We start from the raw sequence: 12,535 nt of genomic DNA on the forward strand, positions 1-12,535 counted from the left end.
GCACTTTCTACTAGGATTTTTTTAATTTGGAGCCTTGAACCTGATTTTTCTGACTATAAATAAAGAGATCGTATTTATTCCATTACCATCTTTGGCGGTAGTGAGAATTAACCAACTTGTAAAGTTTCTTCCCTTAGATCTTTTCGTTTACTTTATAGAAGCCTTTTCACTGAAGTCCCTATCGATCGGTCTATCCTATTAATTTCTTTGTTTGGCAGCCCTCGAGAGTTATCAATTAAAGTTGTGATCCCACCTTTGCCACATTTTGCTATTTGATATCTAGCAGTACTATAACTAGCTCATACGATACCACCAAATGATATCCAACCTAAACTATATACAATGGTTGATTTTTCAATATTATTGGCTGAGCTCGAGCAACTACACCCAAATGTGGACCATAAACTTTATTTCTTTTAATGTTTGTTCATTTATGATACGTTGATTTTGATTCTTCCTTTATTGGAAATTTATAGATATATTTCATAGTGACTTATATATATTAAAAGAGGTTAAGGTATAACTTAGCTTGAAGTTGGAAAACCTACATTAAAAGCAATGTTTCTTAAATGTCTTTCATGCAATATTATTCTCCTTTCAGTATTACACGGTTGCTTCCATTTTTGCCAATTATATCCTTTCTGGCATTACAAGCTGTTACTCCTATTATTTTAATCTCTGAGTGGATTCTTATACGAAGTTTGTGGTTGAACAAAGTTCTGAAAAAATGAAATATTGTCAGTGTTTATCACGTATACGCGTTTGATTGAGTTTATGTGATTCTCACAACTTTAAGATGTTCTGGGGCAAACAACGCTGGGGATGTTGAATCCTTAAGGGGTACATTCCACATCAATAAAACATGAGAAAGATATATATTAGGTATATTAGTTAACAAGTCATGGACCCTAGCAACACTTTTAAAGAATTGATCGGGCCTGGGCCCAAAACGGATAATATTGTTGATGAGCTAATGGGCCTTTAGAAAAGGCAGGGAATCTTTACACAAATAACTGATTAGCTTTATTATTTGCGTTTTCAGCTAATATACATAGATTATACAGAGATATATATTCTATCTGTTTCGATTTAGATGATGTAGTTTGACTTGACATAAAGTTTAAGAAAAAAAAACTTTTGAAACATGCGATCCTTAAAACTTAAGGGGCAAAAAGCATTGTGAGATCATGACATTTTTCTCGCTATAAAAATTTCTCATTAAAGGTAAAGTGGGTAAAATAAAAAGTTTAAAATTAAATTATTTTCAAATAAAGAAATGTGTCATTCTTTTTATAAGGAAAGTGTGTCATTTAAATTGAAACAGAGAGAATATCTATATCTATATATATATATATATATATATATATATATATATATATATATATATATATATATATATATATATATATATATATATATATATATATATATATCAATTATTTTAGATTGATCGATTAGATGAACGACTACTTCGATTAATTCTCCAAAAAGTAAATTTTGCAAATGCCCTAAATCTTTCACTGTTAGATAATGAATGTAGACATAATCTTATGTAATATACATAGCTAGCATAACTATAGGGATTCACAGCAGATTTATAGGATTTCCTTTTTGATTTTTTCCATAGTTAAGGCTCTATGTACTTGTATATATACTTGTTACTTCTTGAATACAACATAAGAGAGATTTCTCTATTGTCTCTGTACTTTACATGGTATCAGAGCAGGTCTACTGCTCGTCGGAGTTGAGTCGAATTTGCTGCCGGAAATTCCTTGGCCGGAAGCTAATCTGAGGTCTTTTTGACAATTCCAGTTGACTTGTGGCGGTTCTCTGATCATAGAACCACATTTTGGCAAAGAACAACCTCAGACCAGATCTTATTCTCACTTTGTTTGGTCATGTTTGAGTTTGGTTTATTGGTTATTCGATTTCTTTAATTCTGTGGTATTTTTCTCGGAGGCTACCTCTGTGAGAAGCTTGCATCTTTATTTTTGACTTACTGTGGTGATAAATTAGTGACTTGATATTGTCTGTTGGGTCTTTCCTTATCAAAACTTTATTGGTCTCTGATTTTGTTTGAGTTGGGAACAAATTCGTTTGGTTCTCTGATTTGGTTGAGTGGATTATTAAAGTTGAATCCTATTTAATAGATTGTTGATTCGTATCTGCCAGGATCTGTTTGAGTATCTTTTAGCTTCGGGGACCTCTGTTAGTTTAATTAGTTTATTATTGAAAGGAAAAAAATGTTGGTAAAGAATAATATTGCAACAACTCCTAGTCCAACAAGCTTGATTTCGGGTGAGTTTCTAAAATTCCTTCAATATCATAAATCAGTTAAGGAATCTTCTTCAGTATTGCCTTTGCTGGGTCAGATAAAACATATCTTATTACCTCTTCCAATAAATAGGTGATGGATTCCGGTGCTACAAATCACATGACAGGTAATCCAAATATGTTTTCTAGCTTTCGCTCACATAAAGCACCCTCTCCGATTACTGTAGTTGATGGATCAACTTGTAGTAGTGTTGGATCTGATATTATTAAACCAACTTCCTCTATTACCCTATCATCTATATTATGTCTACCAAACTTGGCTTTTAACTTGATTTCTGTTAGTAAAATTACCAAAGACCTTAATTGTTGTGTTGCATTCTTTTCCGATCATTGTTTGTTTTTAGATCTTAAGACGATGCAGGTTATTGGTAAAGGATATATATCTGGTGATCTCTACATTCTTTATGAATGGGAGCCATGTTCTGTTGCATGCTCTAGTATCGTGTCTCCTTTTGAAGCACATTGTCGACTTGGACATCCCTTTTTGCCTTTGTTAAACAAGCTCTGTCCTCAGTTTCAGAATATTTCATCATTGGATTGTGAGTCATGTCATTTTGCAAAACACCATCGCATCTTGTTAAGTCCAAGGGTTAATAAGTGAGCTGAGTTAGCTTTAGAGTTAGTCTATTATGATGTTTAGGGACCATGTCCGGTTGTTTCTAAAACTGGGCATAAGTATTTTGTTACTTTTACAGATGATTTTTCTCGAATGACTTGGATTTACTTTATGAGGAGCCGCTCTGAAGTGTTTACTCATTTTTTTCCTTCTATGCTGAAGTCAAAACTCAATTCAATGCTTCAGTACGTACTCTAAGGAGTGATAACGCTAAAAAATACATGTCAGAGTTATTTCAGTCCTACATGAGACAACATGGTATATTATATCAGTCTCCATGTGTTGATGCACCCTCTCAAAATAGAGTTGCTGAGAGGAAGAATAGGCATCTACTTGAGACAGCTCGAGCACTTTTGTTCCAAATGAAGGTTCCTAAACAGTTCTGGGCTGATGCGGTTTCTACGTCTTATTTTCTGATTAATCGCATGCAATCTAGTGTACTCGATGGTAATGTGCTTTATAGTGTTCTTTTTTCGAACAACTCATTATTTTCGATGGAACCTAATGTGTTTGGAAGCACATGTTATGATCGAGATGTTCGACCATCTCTTACCAAGTTGGCTCCCAAGGGTGTGAAGTGTGTTTTCTTAAGCTATTCTCACCTTCAGAAGGGGTATCGATGTTATACTACTGAGCTTGGAAAATATTTAGTATCAACTGATGTGGTATTTTCAGAGACTACACCATTCTTCTATGCACCTCCCATTTCTACAAGCCAGGGGGAGGAAGATGAGTGGCTAGTATATCAGGTTAACCGTACTTTGACAGAACAATCAGATGATACTCTTCGATCTCCCAATTCTTCTATTTAGCACCAATCGACTATTATGCCTTCAGTACCTGCTCCAGCAAGACCTCCAGCTGTTCAAGTTTATTCGCGGAGGCGAGAGACAAATGATACATATCCCGTACCAGTTCCTGCATCATCTGATTCTCCTTTGCCTGATCCTCCAGATAACCTTGATCTTCCTATTGCTCTTCGCAAAGGCACACATACATGCAAATCGACATATTCTGTTGCTAACTTTGTTTCCTATGACCACTTATCCTCTACGTCTAGATTTATGATTGCTTCTCTAGTCTCCATCTCCGTACCCAAAACAATGAAGGAGGCTTTGAATCATCCAGGATGGTCTGATGCAATGTTGAGGAACTACATGCTTTAGAGGACAACCACACATGGGATTTGGTAGATTTACCATAGGGAAAGAAACCAGTGGGATGCAAATGGGTCTTTACAGTTAAAGTTAATCCAGATGGTTCTGTGGCAAGACTTAAGGCCAGACATGTGGCGAAAGGGTATGCTCAGACTTATGAGGTGGATTATTCTGACACCTTCTCCCCGGTTGCCAAACTCACTTCTGTCCGCTTATTTATTTCTCTACCTGCGTCAAAGAATTGGCTTTTAAATCAATTGGATATCAAGAATGTGTTCCTTTATGGTGATCTTCAGGAGGAAGTGTATGTGGAACAACCATCCGGTTTTATTGCTTAGGGGGAGTATGGGAAAGTCTGTCATTTGAAGAAGTCCTTGCATGGCTTAAAGTAGAGTCCACGAGCTTGGTTTGGCAAGTTCAGTAAGTTAGTTCAGGAGTTTGGGTTGAAAATGAGTAAGTGCGTTCACTCAATCTTCTATCGGAAATTAGTAGCTGGCACTATTCTCCTTGTTGTATATGTTGATGATATTGTTATCACAGGAAGTGACTATGCTGGGATTTCTTCCCTCAGGTCTTTTCTGCATACTAGGTTTCATACAAATGACTTAGGCCAGTTGAAATACTTTTTGGGAGTAGAAGTAAATAGAAGCAAGAAGGGAATTCTTTTGTCTCAGAGAAAGTACATTCTTGTCTTACTTGCAGAAACTGGAAAGTTGGCAGTTAAACCTTGCAGTACTCCAATGGTTCCTAATGTGCATCTTATGAAAGATGATGGTAATCCTTTTGACGATCTAAAGAGATACAGGAGGTTAGTTGGGAAATTAAATTACCTTACTGTGACTCGTCCAGATATTGCTTTTGCGGTAAGTGTTGTTAGCCAGTTCATGTCTGCACCAATGGCCAAATATTGGGCAGCTTTTGAATAGATTTTGTGTTATGTTGACATACAAGTTGTCTAGCACATGTATATACATGTAGTACATCATAGCTAGTACATGTATATGAGTTGTATAGTAGGTGTAATACAAGTTGTGTAGCACATGTATACACATGTACTACATCATAGCTAGCACATGTATATGAGTTGTATAGTAGGTGTAATTAGGTGTATGACAACTAATAGATTAGGTGAATTAGTATTATAAATAGGCCTTGTAATCTTCTCTTTTAGATATGAAATATAGAACTTCTTTGGTTTCTAACATGGTATCAGAGCATTGAAGTTTTTTCATCAGTTTGTTGTTGGGAATTTTTTTTCCCCGTTCGAATTATTTTTGTTCAGAACAGTTTTTTGCTACTTTGATTCTATTTCACTATTTTCGGCCATTTTTTTCCCCGGGCGCTTCTTTACAGATTTTTCTACTCACTATTCCGACCAAAGTGGTACTGTCAGAATTTTTTTTTTCCTGACAACTTTCATTTTCCAAGATCACTGTTCAGGCACTGTTCACTGTATTGTTCACTATTCACTGCATTGTTCACTGTTCAAATATTACTATTTACTGTTCACTGTACTGTTCAAATATCACTGTTCACTATTCACTGCACTGTTCTTGACTAATTGATTCTGCTATTATTTGGGTGCAAGATGACTGAAACGAAACCTATCGTTGATGTCATTCCGGTTATGTCCAAAATTACGGAGAATAAGTTCATGGGTTCCAATTACATGGATTGGAGTAAGACGATCCGTCTCTATTTGCGGAGCATCAACAAAGAGAACCACTTGGTTGATGATCCACCCAAGGATGAGACTAAATCAGTATGGTTAAAGGAGGATGCAAAATTGTTTCTCTAAATCAAGAATTCGATGCACAGTGAGGTAAATGATCTACTTTCTCATTGTAATTATGTGAAGGATCTAATGGATTATTTAGTCTTTTTGTACTCTGGCAAAGGAAACTTGTCTCGCATGTATGATGTGTGCCAGGCATTTTACCATCCATCCATGCAAGATCGCTCTCTCACCACTTAATTCTCAGAGTTTAAGAAGGTGTATGATGAGCTTAATGTTATATTGCCGTTTTGTCAAGATGTGAAGGTACAACAGGCTCAGTATGAACAACTGGCGGTCATGAGTTTCCTTTCTGGTCTTTCTCCCGAATTTGAAGGGGCCAAATCACAAATTTTATCTGGGACTGCTATCTCTTCCTTGAAAGAGGCCTTTATAAGAGTGTTGCGTACTGAAAAGTCTCATCCAGGTCCGATAACCACGATCGATAGTGGTGCTCTGCTTAGCCGCGTCCAAAAGAATAGGAGTCATAGTAATCGCAATCGGAGTAGCGATAGTCGAGACCTAAAGCAAGGGGAAGTTGAAATGTTTTTATTGTCATGAGCTCGGTCATACCATACGTTATTGTGTGAAGCTTCAGAATAAGAACAAAAGATCTCAGTATGCCAACATCGCCACTTTCGAGACTATTTCACCATCTCAGTCATCATCTCCTCCTATCAATACTATCCCCGAGTCAGGTAAAACCACTAAGTGTCTCCTCTCTTCGTCATCCAAATGGGTCATTGATTCTGGTGCCACAGATCATATGACAGGTAACTCTAAACTCTTTTCCACTTTTCAGTCACATACCTAATATTCCACAGTTACTTTAGCCGATGGGTCTACCTCATATGTTTTAAGGTTTGGCACTGTTAACCAAACATCTTCTCTTTCCCTTAGTTCTGTCTTAAATTTGCCTGATTTTTCTTTCAATCTAATATCTGTCAGTAAACTTACTCGTACTCTAAATTGTTGTGTCTCATTTTTTTCCCAATTATTGTCTTTTTCAAGATCTTACGACGAAGCAGATTATTGGTAAAGGTTCTGAGTCTGGGGGTCTCTATGTTCTTGTATCAGAGGTGCCGAAATCCATTTCTTGTTCAACTGTGTTGTCTCCCTTTGATGTACACTGTCGATTGGGTCATCCATCCTTATCTAGTTTGAAGAAGTTATATCCTAAGTTTCAGAGTATTTCCTCTTTAGATTGTGAGTCATGTCAGTTTGCTAAACACCATCGCCTTCCTAAAGTTTCTAGAGTCAATAAACGGATCGACTTACCTTTTGAGTTAGTTCACACCGATTTTTGGGGTCCATGTCCTATTATCTCTAAAACTGGTTTTAGATATTTTGTTACCTTTGTGGATGATCATTCTCGTGTTACTTGGTTATATTTAATGAAAAATCGTTCGGAGTTGTTTTCAATTTTTTGTGCTTTTTGTGCTGAAATAAAAACTCATTTTAATGTTTCCGTTCGTAATTTAAGGAGTGACAATGCAAAAGAATATTTTTCGGATTTGTTTAAAGATTATATGGCTACAAATGGTATTCTACATCAATCTTCTTGTGTTGACACCCCTTCTCAAAATGGGGTTGCGGAACGAAAAAATAGACATCTTCTTGAAGTAGGCCGAGCACTCCTCTTTCAAATGAAAGTGCCAAAATGTTTTTGGGCTGATGCCGTCTCTACAACTTGTTTTTTAATAAATCTTATGCCATCTTCTGTACTTCATGGTAATATTCCTAACAACATTCTTTTTTCCTCTAAGACATTATTTCCTATTGAACCCAAAATATTTGGTTGTACTTGTTTTGTTCGTGATGTTCGTCCACAGGTAACTAAATTAGATCCAAAGGCCCTTAAGTGTGTGTTTTTAGGGTACTCACGTCTTCAGAAAGGTTATCGGTGTTATTCTCCAGATCTCAAAAGGTACTTAGTGTCTGCCGATGTCACATTCCATGAAAATTATCCGTTATTTTCTTCATATGTTTATAACAGTCCTGAGGAAGAAGATGATACTTTGGTCTACACTGTCACACATCCAGTTAGTTCTCCAACACCTCTTCCTCAGTCACCCATTTCCCTCGATCGACCATCCGAGCAGCCACCTGTTCTTCGTGTGTATACCAGGCGACAACAAACCTCAGAACCCGATCCTTTACCTACTTCTACTTCGTCGGTAGATCCAACCTCCTGTGTTTCAGATCCTAGTTTGGATCTTCCTATTGTCATTCGCAAAGGTACACGACAATGTACTTATCCTATTTCTTCTTGTGTGTCTTATGACCATTTGTCTACTTCTTCTAGCTCGTTTATTGCATCATTAGGTTCTGCTAGGATACCTAAAACTGTTCATAAAGCATTGTCCTACCCTAGTTGGCATGATGCAATGATAGAAGAGATGATGGCTTTAGATGAGAATGGTACTTGGGAGTTGGCCGATCTGCCCACTAACAAAAAGGTTATTGGGTGCAAGTGGGTATTTGCTGTTAAGTTTAACTCCGATGGGACAGTAGCTCGCCTTAAGGCATGCCTTGTTGCAAAAGGGTATGCACAGACCTATGGAGTCAACTATTTGGATACTTTTTCCCCGGTCGCCAAGTTAGCTTCTGTTCGATTATTCATTTCCATGGCAGCTACTTATGATTGGCCTCTGCATCAGCTTGATATAAAGAAAGTTTTTCTATATGGAGATCTTCAGGAAGAAGTATATATGGAGCAACCACCTGGGTTTGTTGCTCAGGGGGAGTGTGGAAAGTTATGTCGTCTTCGAAAATCACTTTATGGGCTGAAACAGAGTCCCCGTGCTTGGTTTGGCAGATTTAGTGAGGCTGTTCTAGAATATGGGATGAAGAAAAGCAATTGCGATCATACAGTGTTTTATAAAAAGTCTGATGATGGTATTCTTTTATTGGTAGTATATGTTAATGACATCGTTATTACTAGAAGTGATATTACAGGAATTTCAACTCTAAAGTCTTTCCTTCACACTCAATTTCAGACGAAAGATTTAGGGCAACTAAAGTATTTTTTGGCAGTTGAAGTTACATGGAGCAAGAAAGGCATCTTCTTGTCCCAAAGGAAATACACTCTTGACTTGTTAGCTGAAACTGGAAAGTTGGGATCTAAACCATGCAGCATGCTAATGGTTCCTAACACACAACTCGTGAAAGAAAACGGTGAGTTATTTGAAGATCCAGAGAAATATAGGAGATTGGTTGGGCAACTAAACTATCTTATAGTAACTCGTCCCGATATCGCATACTCTGTCAGCATTGTGAGTCAGTTTATGTCTTCCCCAACAGTCAGGCATTGGGTGGCTCTGGAGCAGATTCTTTGTTATCTAAAGGGATCTCCAGGACGAGGTCTAGTATATAAGAATAATGAACACACTAACATTGAGTGTTTCACAGATGCAGATTGGGCAGGGTCAAAAGCCGATAGGAGATCCACGACAGGATATTGCGTTTTTGTTGGTGGAAACTTGATTTCGTGGAAGAGTAAGAAACAAAATGTCGTATCTCGATCTAGTGCGGAAGCAGAATACAGAGCTATGGCACAATCTGTGTGTGAGGTTGTATGGGTACATCAACTATTAAGTGAAGTTGGCTTCCAAACTACATTGCCAGCAAAGTTGTGGTGTGATAATCAAGCTGCTCTTCATATCTCCTCTAATCCTGTATTTCACGAAAGGACTAAGCACATTGAAATAGATTGTCACTTTGTTCGTGAAAAGATTCAACAAAAGCTCATCTCTACAGGTCATGTTAGAACTGGAGATCAATTGGGAGACATTTTCACAAAAGCTTTGAATGGAGCTCGAGTTGAATATATCTGTAACAAGTTGGGCATGATCAATATATATGCTCCAACTTGAGGGGGAGTGTTGACATACAAGTTGTCTAGCACATGTATACACATGTACTACATCATAGCTAGCACATGTATATGAGTTATATAGTAGGTGTAATACAAGTTGTGTAGCACATGTATACACATATACTACATCATAGCTAGCACATGTATATGAGTTGTATAGTAGGTGTAATTAGGTGTATGACAACTAATAGGTTAGGTGAATTAGTATTATAAATAGGCCTTGTAATCTTCTCTTCTAGATATGAAATATAGAACTTCTTTAGTTTCTAACATGTTACTTTAAAGGAGCTCCTGGACTTGGCATATTATATACCAATCACAATCATACTCGTATTAAGTGTTTTGCAGATGCTGACGGGGCTAGATCAAAAATTGATAGAAGATCTACTACAACTTATTGTGTCTTTGTTGAAGGGAACTTGGTATCATGGAGGAGTACGAAGCAAAGTGTTGTATCTCGATCTAGTGCAGAATCCGAGTATAGAGCTATGTCACAGTCTACATGTGAGATTATGTGGATACATCATCTGTTGACTGAAATTGGGTTAGTGCATCCAATACCAACAAAACTCAAGTGTGACAATCAAGTTGCCCTCCATATTGCATCAAATCCAGTGTATCATGAAAGAACTAAGCATATTAAGGTTGACTGCCATTTTATTCGTGAGAAGATTCAAAAGAACTTGATCTCCAATAGCTACGTGAAGACATGAGAGCAACCGAATGATTTGTTCACAAAGGCGTTGAATGGAATTCAAGTTGATTACCTTTGTAACAAGCGGGGCATATCCTACATATATTGTGGGCACCATATCCTATATATATATATCAACTATTTTAGATTGATCGATTAGATGAACGACTACTTCGATTAATTCTCCAAAAAGTAAATTTTGCAAATACCCTAAATCTTTCACTGTTAGATAATGAATGTAGACATAATCTTATGTAATATACATAGCTAGCATAACTATAGGGATTCACAACAGATTTATAGGATTTTCTTTTTTATTCTTTCCATAGTTAAGGCTCTATGTACTTGTATATATACTTGTTACTTCTTGAATACAACATAAGAGAGATTTCTCTATTGTCTTTGTACTTTACATGGTATCAGAGCAGGTCTACTGCTCGCCGGAGTTGAGTCGAATTTGCTGCCGGAAATTCATTGGCCGGAAGCTAATCTGAGGTCTTTTTGACATTTCCAGTTGACTTGTGGCGGTTCTCTGATCATAGAACCACATTTTGGAAAAGAACAACCTCAGACCAGATCTTATTCTCACTTTGTTTGGTCATGTTTGAGTTTGGTTTATTGGTTATTCGATTTCTTCAATTCTGTGGTATTTTTCTCGGAGGCTACCTCTGTGAGAAGCTTGCATCTTTATTTTTGACTTACTGTGGTGATCAATTAGTGACTTGATATTGTCTGTTGGGTCTTTCCTTATAAAAACTTTATTGGTCTATGATTTTGTTTGAGTTGGGAACAAATTCGTTTGGTTCTCTGATTTGGTTGAGTGGATTATTAAAGTTGAATCCTATTTAATAGATTGTTGATTTCATATCTACTAGGATTTTTTTGAGTATCTTTTAGCTTCGGGGACCTCTGTAAGTTTAATTAGTTTATTATTGAAAGGAAAAAAATGTTGGTAAAGAATAATATTGCAACAACTCCTAGTCCAACAATCTTGGTTTCGGGTGAGTTTCTAAAAATCCTTCAATATCATAAATTAGTTAAGGAATCTTCTTCAGTATTGCCTTTGCTGGGTCAGATAAAACATATCTTATTACCTCTTCCAATAAATAGGTGATGGATTCCGGTGCTACAAATCACATGACAGGTAATCCAAATATTTTTTCTAGCTTTCGCTCACATAAAGTACCCTCTCCGATTACTGTAGCTGATGGATCAACTTGTAGTAGTATTGGATCTGAGATTGTTAAACCAACTTCCTCTATTACCCTATCATCTATATTATGTCTACCAAACTTGGCTTTCAACTTGATTTCTGTTAGTAAAATTACCAAAGACCTTAATTGTTGTGTTGCATTCTTTTCCGATCATTGTTTGTTTTTAGATCTTAAGACGATGCACATTATTGGTAAAGGATATATATCTGGTGATCTCTACATTCTTTATGAATGGGAGCCATGTTCTGTTGCATGCTCTAGTATCGTGTCTCCTTTTGAAGCATATTGTCGACTTGGACATCCCTCTTTGCCTTTGTTAAAAAAGTTCTATCCTCAGTTTCAGAATATTTCATCATTGGATTGTGAGTCATGTCATTTTGCAAAACACCATCACATCTCGTTAAGTCCAAGGGTTAATAAGTGAGCTGAGTCAGCTTTTGAGTTAGTCCATTCTGATGTTTAGGGACCATGTCCGGTTGTTTCTAAAACTGGGCATAAGTATTTTGTCACTTTTATAGATGGTTTTTCTCGAATGACTTGGATTTACTTAATGAGGAACCGCTCTGAAGTGTTTACTCATTTTTTTGCCTTCTATGCTGAAGTCAAAACTCAATTCAATGCTTCAGTACGTACTCTAAGGAGTGATAACGCTAAAAAATACATGTCAGAGTTATTTCAGTCCTACATGAGACAACATGGTATATTATATCAGTCTTCATGTGTTGATGCACCCTCTCAAAATAGAGTTGCTGAGAGGAAGAATAGGCATCTACTTGAGACAGCTCGAGCACTTTTGTTCCAAATGAAGGTTCCTAAACAGTTCTGGGCTGATGCAGTTTCTATGTCTTATTTTCTGACTAATCGCATGC

This window comes from Nicotiana sylvestris, chromosome 10, assembly GCF_000393655.2.
Source record: "Nicotiana sylvestris chromosome 10, ASM39365v2, whole genome shotgun sequence".
Classification (NCBI taxonomy): domain Eukaryota; kingdom Viridiplantae; phylum Streptophyta; class Magnoliopsida; order Solanales; family Solanaceae; genus Nicotiana; species Nicotiana sylvestris.